Raw genomic sequence first — 27,849 nt, forward strand, 5'->3', positions numbered from 1 at the left:
TCCTGTTTGACATGGCTATCTAGAATCCACCCAGACAAAAACAATGTTAACCATTCCCATTAGTTAGAAGATCAAAGGCATACTGGGCCCCAACGTCATCTCTCGCCATTCCCTGAGAGTAACCTCTGACAGCCATCCTGCATTAGCAGACAGAAACAAACTGTGGACATTGATCAAGTCTGAGTTCTCATTTGTTCCGAGTCAGGCCTGTTGGCTGGCACTTTCTCCCTAAGAGTGAGCAAGTCTTGTCTTGGAAGGTAGAGGGTAGAGCAGTGTTTCCCAAACTTGGGGTCGTGACTCCATGTGGGGTCACATAGTTTGAAAATAGGTTTGCGAGAGAAAATCGTAAATACAATTTTAAAATGTTTGCTTGGTTCATTGAACAGGGGTTACGTCAGTAACCTCCGGTAGCCGCTAGATGTGGTTGTAATAAACATACCGGTTTATGTTTTCTTCCAACAAATGTGGCTCTATCTTTTGAACGGTTTAAGCTACAAAATACTTTGACCCCATCGCTGAAAGATAAGACTCTCAGGAACATGTCTGTTTCCCTCTACAAGCCTCATTAGAAAAGAGTGGACAAGACAAGGCAATGAATCAGACTCGGGGGAAAAGAGCATCATCAATGATGATGTTATTTTCTACACAGAATATCATACAAAATTATTGTCTGAACTTCCTAATACCTTTCTGATGAATTAACTTCAAACCATACTTCCTTCAGATTGAAATACTGTCCAAAGTTATGTCCGACTGATTTGTAATAGACTGTCATAGCACCAATTAAAAAAGTAAACATTGATTACATTTTTTTTTTTACATGGTGAGGTCACCAATGTTTTATTGTTGGAAACCCCTGTGGTAGAGAGATAGAAAAAAATATTGGGAGGGTGGAGGGGGAGGGGGGTTAGGACTGCCTTCCCTTGAGGGGGAACCGGTGAGAGACAAACTGGCAGGAAGTTCAGAGTGAGCAACTCTGCAACTTCTTCATCTTTGAGTCTTGTGGAGCTGAGGATGCCCAGGACACATCAGAGACTTTTAAAATCCTGCTCTCCCGGGCCACACACACACACACACACACACACACACTCACACACATGAACAGACACAGGCATGCACAGACACACACACACACACACACACAGACACACACACAAACTCATGCAGAGAGACACAGGCACGCACACACACACACACTCATGTTATTTATTTATTTAACCTTTATTTAACTAGGCAAGTCAGTTTAGAACAAATTCTTATTTACAATGACGGCCTGCCAAAAGACAAAAGGCCTCCTGTGGTGACGGGAGCTGGGATAAAAAAATATATATAGGACAAAAAACACATCACAACAAAAGAGACACCACAATACTACATAAAGAGAGACCTAAGGAAACAACATAGCACAGCAGCCACACATGACAATACAGCATGGTAGCAACACAACATGGTCTTGCGACGGGTATACAGAGATGACCAGTTTACAGAGGAGTGTAGAGTGCAGTGATGTGTCCTATAAGGAACATTGGTGGCAAATCTAATGGCCGAATGGTAAAGAACATCTAGCCGCTCGAGAGCAACCTTACCTGCCGATCTATAAATGATGTCTCCGCAATCTAGCATGGGTAGGATGGTCATCTGAATCAGGGTTAGTTTGGCAGCTGGGGTGAAAGCGGAGCAATTACGATAGAGGAAACCAAGTGTAGATTTAACTTTAGCCTGCAGCTTTGATATGTGCTGAGAGAAGGACAGTGTACCGTCTAGTCATACTCCCAAGTACGTGTCTTAGGTGACTACCTCAAGCTCTAAACTCTTAGAGGTAGTAATCACACCTGTGGGGAGAGGGACATTCTGTGCCTGTGTGTCATGCATGGACACACAGGCACACACACACACAGGCACACACACAGACACACACAGACACTTACACAGACACGGCAGCACAACTGCATCTGCAGAAGAACAGACACTAGGCTAAGCTAGCCGAGCCGAAAATACTAACACTACGTCGTCTCTGTAGATTTCACTTTCCTTTACTCAACTTCTTCCCTACATTCCCTTTCACCACCAATGATCTGAAAAGTTTTGAAAACATTGAAACCTGTCAATCCCTTTCACCTAACAAAGAGGAAGGGAAGGAAGGAAAGCAAAGAGAGGAAATGAGACAAGGGAAAAGTGAACCATGCAAACATGTTAGGAGCCAGCCAGAGACAGCCCACCCACTGGGCACAGATGTCAACTCAATGTCTATTCCACATTGGTTTGATGTAATTTCATTGAAATTACATTGAAACAACATTGATTTAACCAGTGTGTGGCCAGTGGGCCGCTGATGAAAATGAGCACAAGAGGAGAGGAAGGAAAGCAAGGAAAGTAGACAATGACAAGGGAGCCATGTAAAAGTATTGGGAATCAACCCAGTGCTGCACGGAAAATGAGCTGTAGGACAAATGGGAGAGAGAAGTACCATGTGTGCCGTGGTCACACTGACCAAGCCTGAACCAGCCTGAACAGACGCTTTGTTCTAACATGTGTTTTAGCCATCAAAGCCATTAGAAACCCACTACATTCGGCAACAACACAGATCATAAGTCTTTTTTTCCTGACTCGAGGAACCATCACTCTTGTAAATTTACCACGAAGACGCACTTTTAGTGACTTTTAAGAGCTTTGTCACCATTTATCTCCTTCACTTTTTGAGATATGACCGCATGTCTCCTCTGAAATCGAAAGACAAGTGTAGTAGTTAACCAAAAAAAATAGTGATAACTTGTTTCTCATGTAGATTTGTCAGTTGGCCAGTCTATACAAATGATGTTAAAACCTCTTACAGCTACCCCCCTACTTTTTTCAATTTCCGCCTGAAGACATACCCAAATCTAACTGCCTGTAGCTAAGGCCCAGGACCAAGGATATGCATATTCTTGGTTTCATTTGAAAGAAAACACTCTGACGTTTGTGTAAATGTGAATTGAATGTAGGAGAATATAACACAATTGATCTGGTTTAGATAATACAATGAAAAAAACATGTTTTTTCTATTTGTATTGTTGTATCATCATCTTTAAAATGAACAAGACAAAACAAACATTCAGATAGGATGATGGGGACAATTTCAGTGAAAGACATAAGAGGGCAACAGTACTTGTGCAAAGTTTCAGAATGATAACTTCCAAAATGAGTGTGCTACATGACATTTATCATGAAGTCACCCAGGTGTCCCACACAAGTAGCCCAATGTACCAAATTGGTGAAGTTATACATTTTGAATGGAATAACTATATACAAAATACCAAAATGGTATTCTAACACCCCCCCCCCAAAACAATGAGAAAAAAACATGAAAAAATATATATACATTTACAAAATAACACTTTCAATATTTGGAAGACCCTCAGTCCTCTACACAATATTGTGCTGCTGATGCCAGGTGTTATAGCAGTCTCTTTCTGCTGTAAAGCAGAGGGTCACCAAGCATTTGGTGCAGGTGATGGGGTACTTCATTTAGCAAAGAACACAGCGACGCCTCCATGCTGTGCCCTTTTGGCCCTGAGGCACATCCATGCCTGCAGAAATACATTTGGGCAGATGAACACCACTTGTGGCAGGAGCTGGATGAACCAGCTTCAGTGGGGGATGGACACCTTGGCACTGGGGGCTCCCATTCGGAGTCAGTGTCACTGTGAAAGAAAATGTTCCGTTAGAATAGCTTCACATATGAACCCTGTATCAACAGGTATAATAAACAGATATATATAGAGTACAGGGAACATAAGGTTGAATATATTATTATAGACCTGCTAGATCTACTGTCTCATTTATATTATGACATTTCAGCTAGATCTACTGTCTCTATTATATTATGACAGACCAGCTAGATCTACAGTCTTTATTATAATACAACAGACCAGCTGTATCTACTGTCTCCATTTCACTTTGGACATTGTTGTGGGCCTGCCCTGCCCTCAACAGCCTCAAATAGGCTGTTTCATTTCACAAATAATATTTTATATTATTAATTTCAAACGACGGCATTGGCATGAGAAAAACTTACCAGTCCAAAACTATGTCCTCTCCGTTCAAAAAATATTCCTCCATTTGGGAATCGCTAAATTAATCGTCCTCCAACCATCTCTGTCTCACTTTCCCGATCAATTTCTTCTAAAATTGTGTGTACATCTGTATATCTAGACTTAGATTTAGCTTTCCCTGACTTAGTCGCCATACTGATTGATATATAAACAGCTGAAGATACGCTTTACCAAAATAACGCTGTGCGTAACATGCATGGCTCCTTCCGGTATGAATCTTCAATGGCAAATTAACTCTTTATGCCAGAGTTTACTACATGGGTTGGTCTTCCAACACATAAACATTACATATTGTCATTTACCTCAGCTCATTGGCTATCTACCCAGCTAGATTTCAAGACGATCAGTGGTCATTGGGTTAAAATACAGTCAATCAACGAAACAGCGGTCATATTATTGGTGCACAATGATGTCATTATTTGTTGTCTTCAAATCGGTTTCTTTCAGTCAATACATCCCGCGAAATAACCCACCAGGTTTGGTTGTGTTATAAACAAAGCAGTTGATTGAAATGAAACCAAACATGACTGGAAAAGTCACATTTAGTCTGTGTATTTACATCGAATGTGTAGTCGAAAATGGAATGAGACGGAATTCACGACACAAGTGGTTCACAAAATGTTTCGTGTTAGGCTATAAAAATGTATTTGATCAAACAAAAGACCGACCATTCATTGTGTAACAATGACCATTGGGATTGCAAACAGAGGAAGATCGTCAAAGATAAACCATTTATTTTATTGCAGTTTGTGATTTTGTTATGCCTTGTGCTGGTTGAAATAGTTGTTTTTTATGGGGCTCTATCCTCAGATAATCGCATCGTATTATTTCGCAGTAAATCCTTTTTTAAATCTGACAACGCAGTTGGATTAGCAAGATTCTAGGCTTTCGATACATGTGAGACACTTGTATTTTCATGAATGTTTAATATGACTATTTATGTAGCGATCATCGAATGTTGTCGAATTTCATCCCGCTAACAGGGTCGGTGCGCAGAGGTTAAATTCTTTACAGTGAGGGCTAAAAGTTACACTGACCTGTAAGGGATGCCAGCTCTGGATTGCAGACTGGCCATAGCCAGACTGGACCTGGAGGGTCAAAGGGCACCAGTGACTTGAGCCTACACAATCTTCACAATCAATGGATCAAGGGTCCTGCCCTCTAGCCACATCGCTCTTAATGCCTGAACACAACTGGACAAATCGTTACCAAGGAGGGTCAATAGAAAACCTGGCATGAGGCATGAGGTCTCCAACTAAGCACATGCTCTTAATGCGTTCTGTAGCCTGCTTAGGCTATAGAGGAAACTGCAGAGGAAAATGCAGAAAAGACTGATCCAACAGTTAAATACTTTGAGGAAGGATGCTGTTTTTCAGTCACACTTTTCAGTCACTGAGAAACACAAAGCAGCCAGAATGATCTACATCCGAGTCACTAGTTGTGTGTGACGATGTCAATTTAGCTGTAAAGATTCACCAACTTACTCCTACAGTACCTGAACACGGCTAGAGGGATCTCATCAGGATATGGAGCTCTTGCACCCTAAGCTTTGCTCTACCATTAGGTGTACATGTATATCAAATCTATGAATGCATGAACAGCTAAAGTTAGACTAAAATCACAATAACAATTAAGGATTGTAGTAGATACACTATATATGCAAAAGTATATGGACACCCCTTCAAATTAGTGGAGTCGGCAATTTCAGCTACACCCATTGCTGACAGGTGTATAAAACCGAGCACAGAGCTATGCAATCTCCATGGACAAACATTGGCAGTAGAATGGCCTTACTGAAGAACTCACTGACTTTCCACATGGCACCATCATAGGATGCCACCTTTCCAACAAGTCAGTTTGACAAATGTCTGCCCTGCTAGAGTTGTCCCGGTCAACTATAAGTGCTGTAATTGTGAAATGGAAACATCTAGGAGCAACAACGGCTCAGCCACGAAGTGGTAGGCCACACAAGCTCACAGAACTGGACTTTCCGCATAGTGCGGAAATATTGTCCGTCCTTGGTTGCAAACACTCACTACCGAGTTCCAAACTGCCTCTGGTAGCAGAAGAACTGTTTGTCGGGAGCTTCATGTTAGTAACAAAAAAATGATGTTTCCATGACCAAGTGTCGGCTGGAGGGGTGTAAATGTTGCCGCCATTGGACTCTGGCGCAGTGAAAAAGCATTCTCTGGAGTGATGAATCACACTTCACCATCTGGCTCTCCGACAGACGAATCTTGGTTTGCCAGATTCCAGGTGAACACTACCTGCCCTAATGCATAATGCCAACTGTAAAGTTTGGTGGAGGAGGAATAATGGTCTGGGGCTGTTTTTCATGGTTCGGACTAGGCCCCTTAGTTCCAGTGAAGGGAAATCTTAACGCTACAGCATACAATGATATTCTAGACAATTCTGTGATTCCAACTTTGTTTGGGGAAGGCCTTTTCCTGTTTTAGCATAACAATGCCCCCGAGCACAAAGCGAGGGCCATACAGAAATGGTTTGTCGAGATCAGTGTGGAAGATCTTGACCTTAACCCCACCTAGGACGTTTGGGATGAATTGGAACGCCGAATGCGAACCAGGCCTAATCGCCCAACATCAGTGCCCGACCTCCAGTGGTGGAAAAAGTACTCAATTGTCATACTTGGGTAAAAGTATAGATAACTTAATAGAAAGAAACTCAAGTAAAAGTCACCCAGTAAAAACTACTTGAGTAAAAGTCTAAAAGTACTTGATTCTAAATATACTTAAGTATCAAAAGTAAATTGAATTGCTAAAATATACTTAAGTATCAAAAGTAAAAGTATAAATCATTTTAAATTCCTTCTATTAAGCAAAGCTTGCGGCACCATTTTCTTGTTTTTAAAATGTATGGATTGCCCTGGGCACACTCCAACACTCAGACATCATTTACAAAAGATGCATTTGTGTTTAGTGAGTCCGCCAGATCAGAGGCAGAAGGGATGACCATGTGTTGTCTTGATGTTCCTGTCCTGCTAAGTATTCAACATGTAACAAGTACTTTTGGATGTCAGGTAAAATGTATGGAGTAAAAAGTAAATGATTGTCTTTAGGAATGTAGTGAAGTAAAAGTAGTCAAACATATAAATAGTTAAGTAAAGTGTAGGTACCCCCAAAAAACTACTTAATTTGTATTTTAAAGTATTTTTTACTTAAGTACTTTACACCACTGGTGACCTCACTAACGCTCTTGTTGTTGAATGGAAACAAGTCCCCACAGCAATGTTCCAACATCTAGTGGAAAGCCTTCCCAGAAGAGTGGAGGCTGTCGAAGCAAAGGAGGGGACCAACTCCATATTAATGCCCATGATTTTGGAATGAGATGTTCGACGAGCAGGTTGCCACATACTTTTGATCGTGTGCTATACATACCGTAGACCTATAAACCACTGACTGCTTGCCTTTACTGTACCACTAACGTACTCTCGTTAACTCTTCAAGTGATGTTTCACTGTCTGATCGTAGAATAAAAAACATGAGCTGGCGTACACCCAGAAAAATGATTTTGTGTGGAGGTGCTAACGGCGAATAAACTATGAACTATAAAAATAAAGAGAGTCGCACACTCCATGTATAAAATCCCAGTCATTTATTGAGTAAATCGCCAACGTTTCGGCATCAATGTACCTTCCTAGTCATTTTCCCCACTTAAACCTGCTGTCTGGAGCAGCTTTAGTGCTAGGTGAATGCTACATTGTGGGGCCAGTCTGATTGTAACAACACAGAATCCCAGTGGTGACAAAGACTGTAGGAAGCCAGTCTACAAACCAAATAATGAGGCACGGTTAAGTTTCATTGCAGTTCCTGGTATACTTTGTGACTGTCTGGGATTGCTTGGTCATTAGTGTCCTTGCAGGTTATGAGTGTATGCTTTAATTGCCTCATTTGGACGCTAGCAGAAACATTTAGCAGATATCTTCTATATCCAAGGCAGACTGTTTTCTGTCTGACAAACTGTGTTCGGCATGAGTCTACTTTAACCTCATCAAGCTCTCTATCTGGGCTAAACAGAGGTATATCAGGATTACCTAATGACTGGAGTATTTTTATTGGTGAAAACTAGAAGTTTCAGAGGGCCAATAAATTGGACTTGCATAATGCCGGGATGCCTGGAGTGTGAATGGCCATTAAAGTGGAGTCACCTAATGTGAGCAATAGCAACAACAACAGAGCATCTGCATTGGTCCATTTCTCACTTCATAAACCGAAGACATATTTATTCCATGCATTCATACTCTACACACTATAGCCAGGTAATGTATACGACCTGAAATTATTCATTTATTAAGTCATTTTCCCCCACTTAAACCTGCTGTCAGAGAAGCAGCGTTAGCGCTAGGTGAATGCTACATTGTGGGGCCAGGTCTTGACCTTGGGTTTTATCTCACTGTTGGGACTTTTGGAGGGAATTACCTCTGGACCGTAACATTCCATAACAAAAACCACACCACATCATGCTGAAAGAGTAGCTATACAGTACATTAGTCTAAACCAAGTCTCTTCATTTCACAAACCCGCCTCAGGTAGCCCAATCCAACACTGTGGTTTTGCTACATAATACTACAGCACTATCCAACACTTAGGATTTCGCTACATACTTTACACATCAACACAAGTAGAAAACATTTTGTTTTCTACTTCATTTTGAAGTCAATGATTATTTAGCACGGTCAACAAGCATACAGTTCTTCAGGCAGCTAATTTGTTCCCTTGAGAGACATAGAACTCTGAGAAAAGAAAAAAAAACTAAGCTAAATGGCCTGGCCTGCCTGCCTGCCTGCCTGCTGGGTAAATTATATGCAGTGGGTGTTAGTAGTACACACACACACACACACACACACACACACACACACACACACACACACACACACACACACACACACACACACAGGAGCCCGTAGTAAAACCAGCAGGGGATTAAGGGGTCCCCAGACCATGTAGAGTAACTACTTACCCCCCCCAATCAAATTGTATTTGTCACATGTGACTATTTAGCGGTCTGGCTATTTAGCGGTCTTACAGCTTGGAGGTAGAAGCTGTCTCAGAGCATGTATTTCCGAGAACCGGTGCTCCGGTACCGTTTGCCGGACAGTAGCAGAGTGAACAATCTATGGCTTGGGTGGCTGGAGTCTGCCAATTTCTTAGGCGTTCCTTTGAATCCGCCTGTTATATACGTCCTGGATGGCATGGAGCTCAGCCCCAGTGATGTACTGGGCTGTCCGCACCACCCTCTGTAGCGCTTTGCAGTCAAGGGCGGTGCATTTGCCAAATCTTTTCAGCCTCCCTGCACCCCTCAACCTACATTCAACCTGTATATATGAGAAAACTTTCCTTTATCCCCTTCAACTCAACACTCCCTCACTTGAGAGAGACACCCCCATGCTAATAAAGCCCATTGAATTGGAGAGAGAGAGAGAGAGAGAGAGAGAGAGAGAGATGTGAACAATCTGAGAGACAAGGCAAGAAGGGCCTTCTATGCCATCAAAAGGAACATAAAACTTGATATACCAATTAGGACCTGGCTAAAAATACTTGAATCAGTTATAGAACACATTGCCCTTTATGGTTGCGAGGTCTTGGGTCCTATCAACAACCAATAATTTACTAAATGGAACTCAGCATGCAGAATTCTGCAAAAATGTCCTCAGTGTAAAACCCCAAATATTGCAAGCTGAGCAGAATCAGTCCGATACCCGCTAATTATCAAAATCCAGAAAAAAAACTTCCATATCAAAGCCATCGCCTACAGAGAGTGAACCTGGAGAAGAGACACCTAAGTAAGCTGGCCCTGGGGCTCTGTTCACAAACACAAAAAGATGCCACAGAGCCCCAGGACAGCAACACAATTAGACCCAACCAAATCATGAGAAAAGATAATTACTTGACACATTGGAAAGAATTTACAAAAAAAACAGAGCAAACTAGAATGCTATTTGGCCCTAAAGAGAGAGTACACCGTGGCAGAATACTTGACCAAACTTAGGGAAAGCTTTGACTATTTACAGATTCAGTGAGCATAGCCTTGCTACTGAGAAAGGCCTCCGAAGGCGGACCTGGCTCTCAGGAGAGGACAGGCTATGTGCACACTGTCCACAAAATTAGGTGGAAACTGAGCTACATATCCTAACCTCCTGCCAAATGTATGACCATATTAGAGACACATATTTCACTCAGATTACACAGACCCACAAAGAATTCGAAAACAAATCCAATTTTGATAAACTCCCATATCAATTGGGTGAAATGCCACATTGTGCCATCACTGCAGCAAGATTTGTGACCTGTTGCCACAAGAAAAGGGCAACCAGTGAAGAGCAAACACCATTGTAAATACAACCTATATTTATGTTTATCTATTTTCCCTTTTGTACTTTAACTATTTGCACACTGCATACTGTTAATACACATCATTTGACATTTGAGTGTAATGTTTCCTGTTCATTTTTGATTGTTTATTTCACTATTGTTTACTATCTATTTCACTTGCTTTGTCAATGTCGCATATGTTTCCCAGCCCCTTAAACTGAATTTAATTGAGTGAGAGTGAGAGAGTGAGTGAGAGTGGGAGTGAAAGTGAGAGTGAGAGAGAGAAGCAGATCTTTTTCAGAGTGCTGCCCAGACTCCTCCTGTTATATGAGGTGGTGAGCACTGAGCATGCTCTGAGGGGGCCTTACCAGGGCCAATGGAGCCACTGATTTGATCATATGTTCTTTCACTGCCTTTCACCTGAGTTTTTCACCTGAGTTTTTATCAAACTTCATTGCCTCCACGCCATGGGAGCTCAATGTTCTCAATTCTGTTTTCTGTGAAATAGACATCATCAATGATGGGAGTGGCATCTGATGAAGACGCGGCTACAAATATTGACAAAATGGCACCAAAAGAAATGGCAGCAGTTTTACGGGCGCCCAACCAATTATGCTATTATGTGGGGTTTTTTGCGTTATATGTAACTTATTTTGTACATAATGTTTCTGCAACCGTATCTCACGGCAAAAAAGAGCTTCTGGAAATCAGGACAGCGATCACTCACCTCGGATTAGACTAAGAGCTTCAGGAAATCAGGACAGCGATCACACACCTCGGATTAGACTAAGAGCTTCTGGAAATCAGGACAGCGATCACGCACCTCGGATTAGACTAAGATTTTTTCTTCAACGAGCAAGATGCACAGGACATTCTCCAAACACCCGATAGGGCCAACATCCCCATTATTTGCAAGAGAAAGCAACGCAGGTACAGAGGACAAAGAGTCGGATGCCTGGTCAGGAAAGGAAAAAGGTGAGTGGGAAAGCTGCCATTATCGTCAATACCACTCGCAAACGTCCAATAAACTAGACGAGGTACGATCAAGAATATCCTACAAACGGGACATCAAAAACTGTAATATCCTATGTTTCAAGAAATCGTGGCTGAATGACGACATGGATATTCAGCTAGCGGGATATACGCTGCACCGGCAAGAGAGATCAACACACTCCGGTAAGACGAGGGGGAGGGCAGTCTGTGCATATTTGTAAACAACTGCTGGTGCACGAAATCGAAGGAAGTCTCTAGATTTTGCTTGCCACACACTGACACACAGACACTTGCCACACCCCACACACAGAGACACGTACAAAGCTCTCCCTCACCATCCATTTGGTAAATCTGACCACAACTCTATCCTCCTGATTCCTGCTTACAAGCTAAAATTAAAGCAGGAAGCACCAGTGACTCGGTCAATAAAAAAGTGGTCAGATGAAGCAGATGCTAAACTACAGGACTGATTTGCTATCACAGACTGGAATATGTTCTGGGATTCTTCCGATGACATTGAGGAGAACACCACATCAGTCACTGGCTTTATCAATAAGTGCATCAAGGACGTCATCCCCACAGTGACTGTACGTACATACCCCAACCAGAAGCCATTGATTACAGGCAACATTCGCACTGAGCTAAAGGGTAGAGCTGCTGCTTTCAAAGTGTGGGACTCTAACCCGGAAGCTTAAAAGAAATCCCGCTATGCCCTGTGACGAACCATCAAACAGGCAAAGCTTCAATACAGGGCTAAGAATGTATCATGCTACACCAGCTCTGATGCTCGTCGGATGTGGCAGGGCTTGTAAACTATTACAGACTACAAAGGGAAGCCCAGCCGCGAGCTGCCCAGTGACATGAGCCTACCAGACGAGCTAAATCACTTCTATGCTCGCTTCGAGGCAAGCAACACTGAGGCATGTATGAGAGCATCAGCTGTTCCGGATGACTGTGTGATCACGCTCTCCGTAGCCGACGTGAGTAAGACCTTTAAACAGGTCAACATTCGCAAGGCTGCGGGGCTAGATAGATTACCAGCACATGTGCTCCGGGCGTGTGCTGACCAACTGGCAGGTGTCTTCACTGACATTTTCAACATGTCCCTGATTGAGTCTGTAATACCAACATGTTTCAAGCAGACCACCATAGTCCCAGTGCCCAAGAACACAAAGGCAACCTGCCTAAATGACAACAGACCTGTAGCATTCACGTCTGTAGCAAAGAAGTGCTTTGAAAGGTTGGTAATGGCCCACATCAACACCATTATCCCAGAAACCCTAGACCCACTCCAATTTGCATACCGCCCAAACAGACCCACAGAGGATGCAATCTCTATTGCACTCCACACTGCCCTTTCCCACCTGGACAAAAGGAACACCTACGTGAGAATGCTATTCATTGACTACAGCTCAGCGTTCAACACCATAGTACCCTCAAAGCTCATCACTAAGCTAAGGATCCTGGGACTAAACACCTACCTCTCCAACTGGATCCTGGACTTCCTGACGGGTCGCCCCCAGGTGGTGAGGGTAGGTAGCAACACATCTGCCACGCTGATCCTCAACACTGGAGCCCCTAATGGAGCCCCTGCATTGTGTCCCGCCACCAACCCCTCTTTTACGCTACTGCTACTCTCTGTTCATCATATATGCATAGTCACTTTAACCATATCTACATGTACATACTACCTTAATCAGCCTGACTAACCGGTGTCTGTATGTAGCCTCACTACTTTTATAGCCTCGCTACTGTATATAGCCTGTCTTTTTACTGTTGTTTTATTTCTTTACCTACCTAATACCTTTTTTTGCACTATTGGTTAGAGCCTGTACGTAAGCATTTCACTGTAAGGTGACACCTGTTGTATTCGGCGCACGTGACAAAAAAGCTTTGATTTGATTTGAACTGAGAACTGGCACTTGAAGGTCACATCAACTCAGCTGGATGAAAGGATACAAATATATATTCAGTTATGTTTCAAACACTTTTCCCTCAATGCATTTAAGCGCATTTCCCCCAAAAAGCCATTCTTGTTTGGTTGAAAGAGGAAGTGGTGTTCTGAGAACCACATGTCCTGGTAATCTACCATCGTTTTACGTTCTAGAAAGCATTGTCATATCAAATCAAATCAAACCATATGTGTCACATGCGCCGAATACAACTGGTGCAGACTTTACCATGAAATGATTGCTTATGGGCCCTTCCCAACAATGCAGAGTTTAAAAATAAAATAGAATTAACAAGAATGGAGCAATATACAAGGATAACCTATACCAGATCAATGTGGAGCTATATCCAGGTATTACCAGTACCAGATAAATGTGGATCTATATACATGTATTAACAGTACCATATCAATGTGGAGCTATATACAGGTATTACCAGTACCAGATCAATGTGGATCTATATACAGGTATTACCAGCACCAGATCAATGTGGATCTATATACAGGTATTAACAGTACCAGATCAATGTGGAGCTATATACAGGTATTACCAGTACCAGATCAATGTGGAGCTATATACAGGTATTACCAGTACCAGATCAATGTGGATCTATATACAGGTATTACCAGTACCAGATCAATGTGGAGCTATATACAGGTATTACTAGTACCAGATCAATGTGGATCTATATACAGGTATTACCAGTACCAGATCAATGTGGATCTATATACAGGTATTACCAGTACCAGATCAATGTGGAGCTATATACAGGTATTACCAGTACCAGATCAATGTGGATCTATATACAGGTATTACCAGTACCAGATCAATGTGGATCTATTTACAGGTATTACCAGTACCAGATCAATGTGCAGAAATACAGCAAGAGGTATTTAAGGTAGATATGTACATGAAGGCAGGGTAAAGTGACTAGGTGTCAGGATAGATAATACTACAAGTAAAATAAAGAAGAGAGAAGCAGCATCAAATCATGTGTGTGTGTTATGTGTATGTATGTGTGTTTGTGTTCTGTCGGTCTGCATGTGTGTGTGTGTGTGTGCTTGTGCGTGTGTGTGTCTGTGTAATTAATGTGTGTATGTGTCTTTTGTCGGTCTGCATGTGTGCGTGTGTATCTTTGAATGCGTGCGTGCGTGTGTGTGTGTGTGTGTGCGTGTGTGTGTGTGTGTCTGTGTAATTAATGTGTGTATGTGTCTTTTGTCGGTCTGCATGTGTGCGTGTGTGTGTGTGTGTGTGGATTTTTTTTGAATGTGTGTGGATTTTGTGTGGAAGTGTCAATGTACTGTGTGTGAGTGAGTGTGTAAATGGTGGGTATATATAGTCTAGTGAGTGTGAATATGGTGTGTATAGACAGTGCCTTAGAAAAGTATTCAGACCCCTTGAAATTGAGTTCAGGTGCATCCAATTTCCCATTTGATCATCCTTGCATCTTGATGTAATAAATGTATCACTAGCCACTTTGAACAATGCCACTTTATATCATGTTTACATACCCTACATTACTCATCTCGTATGTATATACTGTACATCTACTGCATCTTGCCTATGCCGTTCGGCCGTCACTCATTCATGTATTTTTATGTACATATTCTTATTTATTCCTTTACACTTGTTTGTATAAGGTAGTTGTTGTGAAATTGTGAGATTACTTGTTAGATATTACTGCATGGTCATAACTAGAAGCACAAGCATTTCGCTACACTCGCATTAACATCTGCTAACCATGTGTATGTGACAAATAAAATTTGATTTGATGATTTGAGATTTTTCTACAACTTGATTAGTAAATTCAATTGATTAGACATGGTTTGGAAAGGCACACACCTGTCTATATGAGGTCTTACAGTTGACAGTGCATGTCAGTGCAAAAACCAAGCAATGAGGTCGAAGAAATTATCCGTAGATCTCCGAGACAGGATTGTTCTGAGGCAAAGATCTGTGAAAGGGTACCAGAAATTGTCTGCAGCATTGAATGTCCCGAAGAAAACAGTGGCCTCCATCATTCTGAAATGGAAGACATTTGGAACCACCAAGACTCTTCCTAGAGCTGGCCGCCCTGCCAAACTGAGCAATTGGGGGATAAGGGCCTTGGTCAGGGAGGTGACCAAAAACCCGGTGGTCACTCTGACAGAGCTCTAGAGTTCCTCTGAGTAGATGAGAGAACCTTTCAGAAGGACAACCATCTCTGCAGCACTCCCTCAATCAGGCCTTTATGGTAGAGTGGCCAGACAGAAGCCACTCCTCAGTAAAGGCACATGACAGCCTGCTTGGAGTTTTCCAAAAGGCACCTAAAGACTTTCAGACCATGATAAACAAAAATCTCAGGTCTGATTAAACCAGTATTGAACTCTTTGGCCTGAATGCCAAGCGTCACGTCTGGAGGAAACCTGGCACCATCCCTACAGTGAGGCATGGTGGTGGCAGCATCATGCTGTGGGGATGTTTTTCAGCGACAGGGGCTGGGAGACTAGTCACGATCAACGCAAAGATGAACGGAGCAAAGTACAGAGATTCTTGATGAAAACCTGCTCCAAAGCACTCAGAACCTCAGACTGGCGCGAAGGTTCACCTTCTTATATGACAACGACCCTAAGCATACAGCCAAGACAATGCAGGAGTGACTTCGAGACAAGTCTCTGAATGTCCTTGAGTGAAGCAGCCAGAGCCCGGACTTGAACCCGATCGAACATCTCTGGAGAGACCTGAAAATTGCTGTGCAGCAACGCTCCCAGAGTTTGAGAGGATCTACAGAAAAGAATGGGAGAAACTCCCCCAAATACACATGTCAAGCTTGTAGTGTCATACCCAAGAAGACTTTATACTGTAATCGCTGCTAAAGGTGCTTCAACAAATTCCTTAGTAAAGGATCTGAATACTTATGTTAATGTGATATTTTATTTTATAAATTAGCAAAAAAAAATAGTAAAAACAGTTTTTGCTTTGTCATTGTGGGGTATGGTCGTGCAGATTGATAAGGGTAAAAAAAACAATTTAATCAATTCCAGAAAAAGGCTGTAATGTAACAACATTTGGAAAAAGCCAAGGGGTCTGATTACTTTCCAAAGGCAATGTAATATTGTCTATTGAGTGGGTCAGTGCAAGACAGAGTCAGTGCAGATAGTTTGGGTACCCTTAATTGATTATTTAGCAGTCTTATGTGTGATGTACTGGACTGTCCTCACCACCCTCTGTAGCACTTTCCGGTCAAGGGTGTTGCATTTGCAATACCAAGCAGTGATGCTGACAGTCAAGATGTTGTGTGTTTTGTCCTATGTCCACGTTGTAACCAGAGTGACCCATGGTGGCGGTGGGGTTACGGTATAGGCAGGCATAAGCTACGGACAACAAACACAATTGCATTTTATGGATGGCAATTTTAATGCACACAAATAATATGACGAGATCCTGGGGCCCATTGTCGTGCCATTCACTCGCCGCCATTGCCTTGTGTTTCAGCATGATATTGCACGGATCGACCTGTACGACAGCGTGTTTCAGTTTTCGCCAATATCCAGGAACTTCACACAGCCATTGAAGAGGTGTGGGACAACATTCCACAGGCCAAAATCAACAGTCTGATCAACTCTACGCAAAGGAGATGTGTTGCGCTGCATGAAGCAAATAGAGGTCACATCAGATACTGACTGGTTTTCCGATCCACACACCTATCTTTACCAGGTATCTGTGACCAACATCTGTATTCCCAGTAATGTGAAGTCCATAGAGCAGTGTGTAATCTGTTTATTTCAATTGACTGATTTCCTTATATGAACTGTAACTCAGAATTGTTTTTGCAGTTGTTGCATGTTGTATTTATAGTTTTGTTCGAAAATGGGGTGTCTCCCAGGAAGAGAGAATTGGTGACATCACGATGATGGACTGACAACTGAATATGACAACCAGTGTATAAACGAGGAAATTAACAGTACGAGTCAAAAGTTTGGACACACTTATTCAAGGGTTTATCTTTATTTTAACTTTTTTCTACAATGTAGAACAAAAGTGAAGACATCAAAACTATGAAATAACACATATGGAATCACGTAGCAACCAAAAAAGTGTTAAACAAATCAAAATAGATTTGAGATTTTAGATTCTTCAAAGTAGCCACCCTTTGCCTTGATGACAGCTTTGCACACTCTGGGTATTATCTCAACCAGTTTCTTCTGGAATGCTTCTCCAACAGTCTTGAAGGAGTTCCCACATATGTTGAGCACTTGATGGCTGCGGTCCAATTCATCCCAAACCATCTCAATTGGGTTGAGGTCAGGTGATTGTGGAGGCCAGGTCATCTGATGCAGCACTCCATCACTCTCCCTCTTGGTAAAATAACCCTTACACATCCTGGAGGTGTGTTGGGTCATTGTCCTGTTGAAAAATGAATGATAGTCCCAATAAGCGCAAACCAGACGTGATGGTGTACCGCTGTAGAGTGGTGTAGTATCCATGCTGGTTAAGTGTGCCGTGAATTCTAAATAAATCACTGACAGTGTAACCAGCAAAGCACCCCCACATCATCATACCTACCCCTCCATGCTTCACGGTGGGAACCACACATGCGGAGATCCTCTGTTCACCTACTTTGCGTCTCACAGAAACATGGTTGGAACCAAAAATCTCACATTTGGACTCATCAGACCAAAGGACAGATTTCCACCGGTCTAATGTCCATTGCTCGTGTTTCTTGGCCCAAGCAAGTCTCTTCTTCATATTGGTGTCCTTTAGTAGTGTTTTTTTTGCAGCAATTCGACCATGAAGACATGATTCAAGCAGTCTCCTCTGAACAGTTGATGTTGAGATGTGTTTGTTGCCTGAAATTTGGGATGCAATCTGATGTGCAGTTAACTCTAATGAACTCCTGGTCTTCCTTCCCTGTGGGTGTCCTCATGAGAGCCAGTTTCATCATAGCGCTTGATGGTTTTTGTTACTGCACTTGAAGACACTTTCAAACTTTTTGAAATGTTCCAAATTGACTGACCTTCATGGCTTAAAGTAATGAGGGACTGTCGTTTCTCTTTGCTTATTTGAGCTGTTCTTGTCATAATATGGACTTGGTCTTTTGCCAAATTGGATTCTCATCTGTATACCACTTCTACCTTGTCACAACATAACTGATTGGCTTAATACTCATAGAAATTCCACAAATGAACTTTTTACAAGGCACACCTGTTAATTGAAATACATTCAAGGTGACTACCTTTTTTTTTTAAACTAGGCAAGTCAGTTAAGAATAAATACTTATTTACAATAATGGCCTAGGAACAGTGGGTAAACTGCCTTTTTCGGGGGCAGAACAATAGATTTTTACCTTGTCTGCTCGGGGATTTAATCTAGCAATCTTTAGGTTACTGGCCCAACGCTCTAACCCCTAGGCTACCTGCTGCCCCATGATAACAAGACAATCTACTAGCATATATACGAGTATATACGAGGAAATGAACAGTACCAGTCAAAAGTTTGGACACACTTACTCATTCAAGCGTTTTTTTGTTTTTTTTGTACTTTTTGCACTCATGAAGCTGGTTGAGAGAATGCCAAGAGTGTGCAAATCTGTCATCAAGGCAAAGGGTGGATACTTTGAAGAATCTCAAATATACAATATATTTTCATTGTTTAACACTTTTTGGGTTATTTCATTGTTTTTATGTCTTCACTATTATTCTACAATGTATAAAATAGTACAAATAAAGAAAATCCTTGAATGAATAGGTGTGTCCAAACATTTGACTGATACTATCTGTGAATAGATAACATCTTCAGTTAATTATTGACGCTACCTATCCCATTAGCGGGATAATTGTAATCAACAACCGCTGAATTGCAGAGCGCCACATTCAAATAATATTACTAAAAATATTTATATTCATGAAATCACAAGTGCAATATAGCAAAACACAGCTTAGCATTTTGTTAATCCACCTGTCGTGTCAGATTTGGAAAATATGCTTTACAGCGAAAGCAATCCAAGCGTTTGTGTAAGTTTATCGATCACTAGACAAAAAATGATGAACACCTAGCATCAAAGTAGCTTGGTCACGAAAATCAGAAAAGCAATACAATTAAATCGCTTATCTTTGATGATCTTCAGATGTTTTCACTCACGAGACTCCCAGTTACACAATAAATGTTCCTTTTGTTCCATAAAGATTATTTTTATATCCAAAATACCTCAGTTTGTTTGGCGCGTTATGTTCAGAAATCCACAGGCTCGAGCGGTCACGACAACACAGACGAAAATTCCAAATACTATCTGTAATGTCCACAGAAACATGTCAAACGTTTTTTATAATCAATCAAGTTGTTTTTAAAATATATAATCGATAATATATCAACCGGCACTGTCTTTTTTAGTAGGAGAGGGAGAGACGATGGCTGCCCAAGCTCTGTTGCGCAAGCTCTGTTATCTTTCTCACTCATTTTTCTAAATAAAAGCCTGAAACTATGTCTAAAGACTGTTGACACATTGAGGAAGCGATAGGAAAAGGAATCTGGTTGATATCCCTTTAAATGGAGTGAAGGCAGGCTATGGAATAAAGTAATCCCTCTCACCCCCCCTCCCCCTGAAAAGATTTAGATGCACTACTGTTCCACTGGAGGTCATAAGGTGAATGCACCAATTTGTAAGTCGCTCTGGATAAGAGCGTCTGCTAAATGACTTAAATGTAAATGGAACATGGAGCTTTCAAAATAGAAGCCCCTTCCTGGTTTGATTTTCCTCAGGTTTCGCCTGCAATATCAGTTCTGTTATACTCACAGACAATATTTTGACAGTTTTGGAAACTTTAGAGTGTTTTCTATCCTAATCTGTCAATTATATGCATATTCTAGCATATGGTCCTGAGAAATAGGCCGTTTACATTGGGAACATTATTTTTCCAAACATAAAAATAGTGCCCCCTAGCTGAAAGAGGTTAATACCAGGTCTGAGTCAGACAAGTAGCACATTCCTGCAGTCAAATGACCTAGTGGCCTCATGGGTGGAATGTTATTCATATTTTTCATAATTTCTTCATGTAAAACTTTTTTTTTAAATTAACGCCCAAAATTCACTGTTTGTATGTCAAATAGTTTTGTTATATTTCAGTCTTCTGTGATGGATATAAAGCATATATCTGACATGGTACAGCTGTCTTGTTTTTCTTAGGCCCATAACCATGTGTGTGAGGTGTTTCAAAGTAAATGTATGAAGACTACCAAGAAACACTCCGGGTGACCCTGATTTATCCCACTGTAGTAATTAAGTTATGAAGGCTGAAAAAAACAAATCTATGAAAACTTTGGCAAAGTCACTATCATGGAGGACAGCCAGTTCTGACCACTTGAGATTCAGTGAAATAAACGGACTAGTAATTTTCTTCTGTGTGAAAAAGTTAGCGAAGGGTTTTGAGCTTAGCTTGTCATTTTTTATGTCTGAGTTCACAGGACAAGCTAACCGCAAATTAGCATGGAGGTCCCTAACGATGTGTTACAGGGGGAAGGGACCATTAGATGGCTACTTTTCACAGGGACAGCTTTTAAGTGTAGCAATTAGTGGTTTGGTACATAGAGGGGTTTTCTGCAGGTCACACATTAATTTGAGAAATGAGCAGAAGTGTTGGCTCGTGCACCGGAAAGAAACACTCTAATTACTGGATTGGGAGATAACCCCTGCAATCTACCCAGATACTACTGACGTTTGAGCTCTACCTCACCCAGACTTGTCCAATTGGCTGTGGTCCCTTTGAAGGCCCTGTTTAACGTGTATGTCTATAGTCTGGCATGTCTCTGTCACTGTAGATAGACAGAGCCCAAATGCTCTAGTCTCCTTCCCAGTGTTTGTTTCCTCGCCTTGTAAAAGGGAATGATTTGCTTCCTTTACATTCTGATGCCTGTCTTTGTGCAGTTTACCTGAACAAACATGGCTAACAGTGTCTGAGGACATTGCACGTTAGTGTTTAGGAGGGGACTTTCCCACAAGTCTTGGTGTGTGAGTATGTGTCTAAATGATGACAAAAAAAACAACATTTTTTTATTTTGTTTTATTTTTTTGTAAATATTTTGAGGGTAAATAATGTGTTGACCCTGACGGAAAAAGAAGTGCAACACAGAATATTGTTAGGTATATCAACACTTGTCACATCATCTGTGGTTCACATTCTATTCCTTTTGTTATAGCTTTCTATCATTCTTCCAAAACTCTACCTTATCCTCCCTAATCTAACAACATAATTACCTCATCAAATAAACCATCAAGAAAGCCCTAAAAACAGGATTTGTGAGGGGAGAGAAATGAAGAAAAAAAAACATCACGACAACATGTGTGAGAGGCATGAAACTGGGAAAGTCATGAGAGCAGAGCCTTGAGGGCATACAATCAATATTACATTTTCCATTGCCACCTTCATAGCTATTGTAAATGGCTTGTGTCAAAAATAATAACATGTTGTATCAGGAACCTTGGGTTTGCAATCACATTCCTCGTGCTATGAGCCCCATCCTCTCTCCCACCTCACACCTAACACCACTAGGTGTTGATGACACTACTGGCAGACAACGCTCACTTGTTCGGGACAAATTCGTATCTCTCTAACTGATGAAAGTTCTGAGAACTGGAGGGAGAATGTGTGGAAAAAGGCTTACACATGCTACTCGACGTGATTAGGGATTTTTGTGCATGTTTTGGCCCTGAGCCCATTGAACAAATTATAAGAAGGTTTGGAGAGATTAAATCTATTCTCATTTATGTTGTCATACTGTAGCACTCCAGGCAGCAATAAGGGAGACGAGGAGAAGAGGTAATGTGCATATGAGAGGGACAAACTGAAACTCCACTCTGCTGGGTAGCAACACAACACTGTGGCTTTCAAATGGCAAAACTCAACCTGTTATTGGCTTTAAGTCTGATTGATTGCTTCATCTTATCCATCCATTGTCTTGAAAAGAAAACACAAAGCCAAAGAGGAGGGCAGTTGGTGTACCCAGCAATTTGTGGAAGTGGAAAATACATTACAACAACACGTGGAAAATTTGCTTTAACGATACCTTTTTTTTAAAAACATAACCCTTTATAATGACCTAGCTAGTTCATGACAGAACTACACCTCCTGGGTTTTAAAGGGTCGACTGAAAAAGCTCATTTTAATCAGCGCCTAATGATAGCAAAAGGTAGAAGTCCCTAGTACTCGTGCTTCCTACAAGGAGATAATAACTTTTTCTGAGGGGAAGTGAACAACTTGGGGCACCTGGAATGCAGTTATAGATTGCTCAATTGAGTTGCCAGATGAGGACAAGGGGATAATTACTTTTGGAAATAACAGCATTCCCCATAACTACAGTGGGGCAAAAAAGTATTTAGTCAGCCACCAATTGTGCAAGTTCTCCCACTTAAAAAGATGAGAGAGGCCTGTAATTTTCATCATAGGTACACTTCAACTATGACAGACAAAATTAGACAAAAAAATCAAGAAAATCACATTGTAGGATTTTTAATGAATTTATTTGAAAATTATGGTGGAAAATAAGTATTTGGTCAATAACAAAAGTTTATCTCAATACTTTGTTATATACCCTTTGTTAGCAATGACAGAGGGATCAAACGTTTTCTGTAAGTCTTCACAAGGTTTTCACACACTGTTGCTGGTATTTTGGCCCATTCCTCCATGCAGGTCTCCTCTAGAGCAGTGATGTTTTGGGGCTGTTTGGGATCATTGTCATGCTGAAAGACCCAGCCACGTTTCATCTTCAATGCCCTTGCTGATGGAAGGATGTTTTCACTCAAAATCTCACGATACATGGCCCCATTCATTATTTCCTTTACGCGGATCAGTCGTCCTGGTCCCTTTGCAGAAAAACAGCCCCAAAGCATGATGTTTCCACCCCCATGCTTCACAGTAGGTATGGTGTTCTTTGGATGCAACTCAGCATTCTTTGTCCTCCAAACACGACGAGTTGAGTTTTTACCAAAAAGTTCCATTTTGGTTTCATCTGACCATATGACATTCTCCCAATCTTCTTCTGTATCATCCAAATGCTCTCCAGCAAACTTCAGATGGGCCTGGACATGTACTGGCTTAAGCAGGGGGACACGTCTGGCACTGCAGGATTTGAGTCCCTGATGGCGTAGTGTGTTACTGATGGTAGGCTTTGTTACTTTGGTCCCAGCTCTCTGCAGGTCATTCACTAGGTCCCCCTGTGTGGTTCTGGGAGTTTTGCTCACCGTTCTTGTGATCATTTGACCCCACCATAATTTGCAAATAAATAAATTAAAAATCCTACAATGTGATTTTCTGGAGAAAAAATATATAATTTTGTCCGTCATAGTTGAAGTGTACCTATGATGAAAATTACAGGCCTCTCTCAATTTTTTAGGTGGGAGAACTTGCACAATTGGTGGCTGACTAAATACTTTTTTGCCCCATTGTATGTGATAAAATAAGTGTTTCTCATGTGCACACACAGGGTATTCACACGCACACGCACACAGTCAGATGCGCGCACACACACAGTTGTACATTACCTCCTGCAGTAGCCTATTGGAGGAAATTCTTCAGGAATCACTCAAATGCAAATAGCTCAAAATCATCTCCTTGCTGCTAATAATAATGTAGTTTTATAAAAGACAATACTGTGCAGCCAAATCACCACATTCTTATCGGCAGACTCAACAGCCTTGGTTTCTCAAATGACTGCCTTGCCTGGTTTACCAACTACTTCTCAGACAGAGTTCAGTGTGTCAAATCGGAGGGAACAGGCCCACACCAGACCTCTGGCAGTCTCTATGGGGGTGCCACATGATTCAATTCTCGGGACGACTCATTTCTCTGTATACATCAATGATGTCGCTCTTGCTGCTGGTGATTCTCTGATCCACGCAGACGACACCATTCTGTATACATCTGGCCCTTCTTCGGACACTGTGTTAACAACCCTCCAGACGAGCTTCAATGCCATACAACTCTCCTTCCGTGGCCTCCAACCTGCTCTTAAAATGCAAGTTTAAAAAATGCATGCTCTTCAACCAATCGCTGCCTGCACCTGCCTGCCTGTCTAGCATCACTACTCTGGACGGTTCTGACCTAGAATATGTGGACAATTAAAAATACCTAGGTGTCTGGCTAGACTGTAAACTCTCCTTCCAGACTCACATTAAGCATCTCCAATCCAAAATTAAATCTAGAATCGGCTTTCTATTTCGCAACAAAACATCCTTCACTCATGCTGCCAAACATACCCTTGTAAAACTGACAATCCTGCCGATCCTTGACTTTGGCGATGTCATTTACAAAATAGCCTCCAACACTCTACTCAGCAAATTGGATGCAGTCTATCACAGTGCCATCCATTTTGTCACCAAAGGCCCATATACTACCCACCACTGCGACCTGTATGCTCTCGTTGGCTGGCCCTTGCTTCATATTCGTCTTCAAACCCACCTTCTCCAGGTAATCTATAAGTCTCTGCTAGGTAAAGCCCCACCTTATCTCAGCTCACCATAGCAGCACCCACCCGTAGCACGCTCTCCAGCAGGTATATTTCACTGGTCACCCCCAAAGCCAATTCCTCCTTTGGCCGCCTTTCCTTCCAGTTCTCTGCTGCCAATGACTTGAACAAATTGCAAAAATCACTGAAGCTGGAGGCTCATATCTCCCTCACTAACTTTAAGCATCAGCTGCCAGAGCAGTTTACAGATCATTGCACATATACATAGCCCACCTGTAAATAGCCCATCCAACTACCTCATCCCCATATTGTTATTTATTTATTTTTGCTCCATTGCACCCCAGTATCTCTACTTGCACATTCATCTTCTGCACATCTATCACTCCAGTGTTTCATTGCTAAATTGTAATTACTTTGCCACTATGGCCTATTTATTGCCTTACCTCCCTAATCTTACCTCATTTGCACACACTGTATATAGACGTTTCTATTGTGTTATTGACTGTACGTTTGTTTATTCCATGTGTAACTCTTGTGTTATTGTTTGTGTCTCACTGCTTTGCTTTATCTTGGACAGGTCACAGTTGTAAATGAGAACTTGTTCTCATCTGGCCTACCTGGTTAAATAAAGGTGAAATAAAAAATTAAATAATAAAAATATTGATTCCATACTTATCATACACATCCATCCAACACACAGTCAGATGTCAGTCAGCATCAACGCAAGACATCTCCAACATGCCATCAACACATATGAGTGAGTGACCACACTAACCACTGGCTATGTGATAAAAGACTTAAGATCGTGATTCACTACTGATATACTCTAAGCATACTGTAGCATGACAGTTCCTCCTGGTGCCTCCAAAGACAGTCTATTATCCTCTGCTGTCTGTGTAGCTAGGCCCTTTAAATAGTTCCCCCCTATCTGGAGAGGAAGTGTCAGCAGTGTGTGTGTGTGTGTGTGTGTGTGTGTGTGTGTGTGTGTGTGTGTGTGTGTGTGTGTTGTGTTTGTGTCTGCTGGTAGTGGAGAGGGTGGAGGTTTACAGGAGGTGTAGGGGGAGGGGCGACAGGGGACTTGATAGGGTGCCAAATGCCGCAGGATCCAGCAGAGCACATCAGGGCAGGAAAAGCCAAGGCACCGGGAGACAGACAGAAACAACATAAACATCTGAGAGAAGCAAACACCCAGGGCATGTGTGACATCCAATCCATCTATCAAATAGAACCCAAAAGGTGGACGTCAATAATATTCAAAACATGAGAGGCGAGCCAATAAAACCAACCCGAAATGATTTAACTTCACTTTTGAGGAAAGGGATCTGTGAATTTGTAGGAAAAAAAAAACAAATCCTCAAACAAGACCCTTCATTCTCGTCAAGTGAAAGGCACATCCAGGTGAGATTATCCTCAATCTAGAAAACAAACACCCACTGTGTTGTTGTCTGGGGGTGGGTGGTTCTCACACACACACACACACACACACACACACACACACACACACACACACACACACACCGGTGTTGTGTAAGATGAGAGATTGCTCCAAAGGGTGTCTTAAAGAGGTAATAAAAAGGTGACCTTCCCTAAATGAAAGCTCTCTCTGATTTGTGGAGCGGCCGTGTTTGGGGCGAGAGAGTAGGTGGTCTGTCAGCAGGGCCTCCTCTCTGTGCGGCCCCCAAATGTACATCTTTTTAATGGTCAGTGTCCTCTGGCCATTGTAAATCAGGTTAAATCAAGCCAGGTTATAACCTTTTGGGTTGGGGACTGGACAATGGTCGTCCCTGCCTTTTTGCTATGTTGAGGACCAAGAAAACGGCTTCTTACGAAAACAACAGCATATTCCATGAATTTCCTAAGGAAGGTTTGCTTGGTTAGCTTGATATGATATAGCTTAATTAAACATTTATTTCAATGGATGTGAATGACAGTGAATGGCACATAAAAGTCAGAAAAACACTTCCTTGATGGCTTGTATCAGATTGTAAGCGATAAATATCTATCCATTGACACAATTAAGCCACATAAAATATGATAGAAAATAATCCCTGATACCTTCTCTATTCCATTTCCAAGTGCATGAGAAATACTGCTAAGAACAAGTTTGCATTTCCGATATATGATGCAATGTTCATCCACAGACACACACCACATTACTTCTGGGCACAAATGAATCAAATCAAATTGTATTTGTCACATGCGCCGAATACAACGGTGAAAAGCTTACGTACAAGCCCTTAACCAATGATGAAGTTTTAAGAAAAATAAGGGCCTTGCCGGGTGTCTGAAGTAAATCTTTCACGTCCGACTCATTAAAGAGTCTATCCTAATATCTAGAAGCTATTTTCGGTCATAAGAGACTGTGGCAGAAACATTATATGCAAAATAAGTTACAAATAACGTGAAAAAACACACACAATAGCACAATTGGTTAGGGGAAGGTAAAACGGCAGCCATCTCTTCCGGCGCAATTATGAGCAATCAGAGATAGGAGAAACACCTGGCAAGACCCGGCGCTCCACTCTGTTCTCTCTGAGTAGAAGGCCAATGGCCCAGCAGAAGAATAATGGGCCCTGGTCAAAAGTAGTGCACTATAAAGGGAACAGAGTGCCATTTGGGACGCAAACTAAGCCTCTGTCGTCATGGAGATAATGGAGATCCAGGGCGATTATCCTCATCTGATTGCCTAGAGAGCAGCTGAATGGGATTCCTCCAGTAATGAGTCCCATTTGACCAGACACTACAGAAGCCTGCATGTCAGTCACTTCCTGCCTTCTCATGCAGTAAGTGTCCTACATACATTATTCATGGTTGCGAGTTCTGTCACAATATTGTTTTGAATGTTAGTTACGGACTGATGCCCGACTGAGCATTCTACTCAATGTATCGTCAATCAGCGCTGATGAAGATTTCATCAAAGGTGCATTACAGTGGCTTGGATATACAATGACATTTAAAAGGAGGCAAATAATTAGTAGGAAAACCTTTTGCCCTCATTTTGATGTTGCCAGATTGACTTTAGATGCTATATAACTAGCTAGCTAAGATTTA

At 41.7% G+C, this 27,849-nt stretch overlaps 1 long non-coding RNA gene across 1 annotated transcript in view; it reads right to left on the reverse strand.

The window, feature by feature from the left end:
* Positions 1 to 1,197: 1,197 nt before the first annotated feature.
* Positions 1,198 to 27,849, reverse strand: part of LOC135561575 (uncharacterized) — a 45,958-nt gene continuing 19,306 nt past the window's right edge. Inside the window, exon 3 of the long non-coding RNA XR_010459572.1 lies at positions 1,198 to 3,680. This is a non-coding gene — a long non-coding RNA (uncharacterized LOC135561575). The remainder of the gene's footprint in view (positions 3,681 to 27,849) is intronic.

This window comes from Oncorhynchus nerka, linkage group LG18, assembly GCF_034236695.1.
Source record: "Oncorhynchus nerka isolate Pitt River linkage group LG18, Oner_Uvic_2.0, whole genome shotgun sequence".
NCBI lineage: Eukaryota > Metazoa > Chordata > Actinopteri > Salmoniformes > Salmonidae > Oncorhynchus > Oncorhynchus nerka.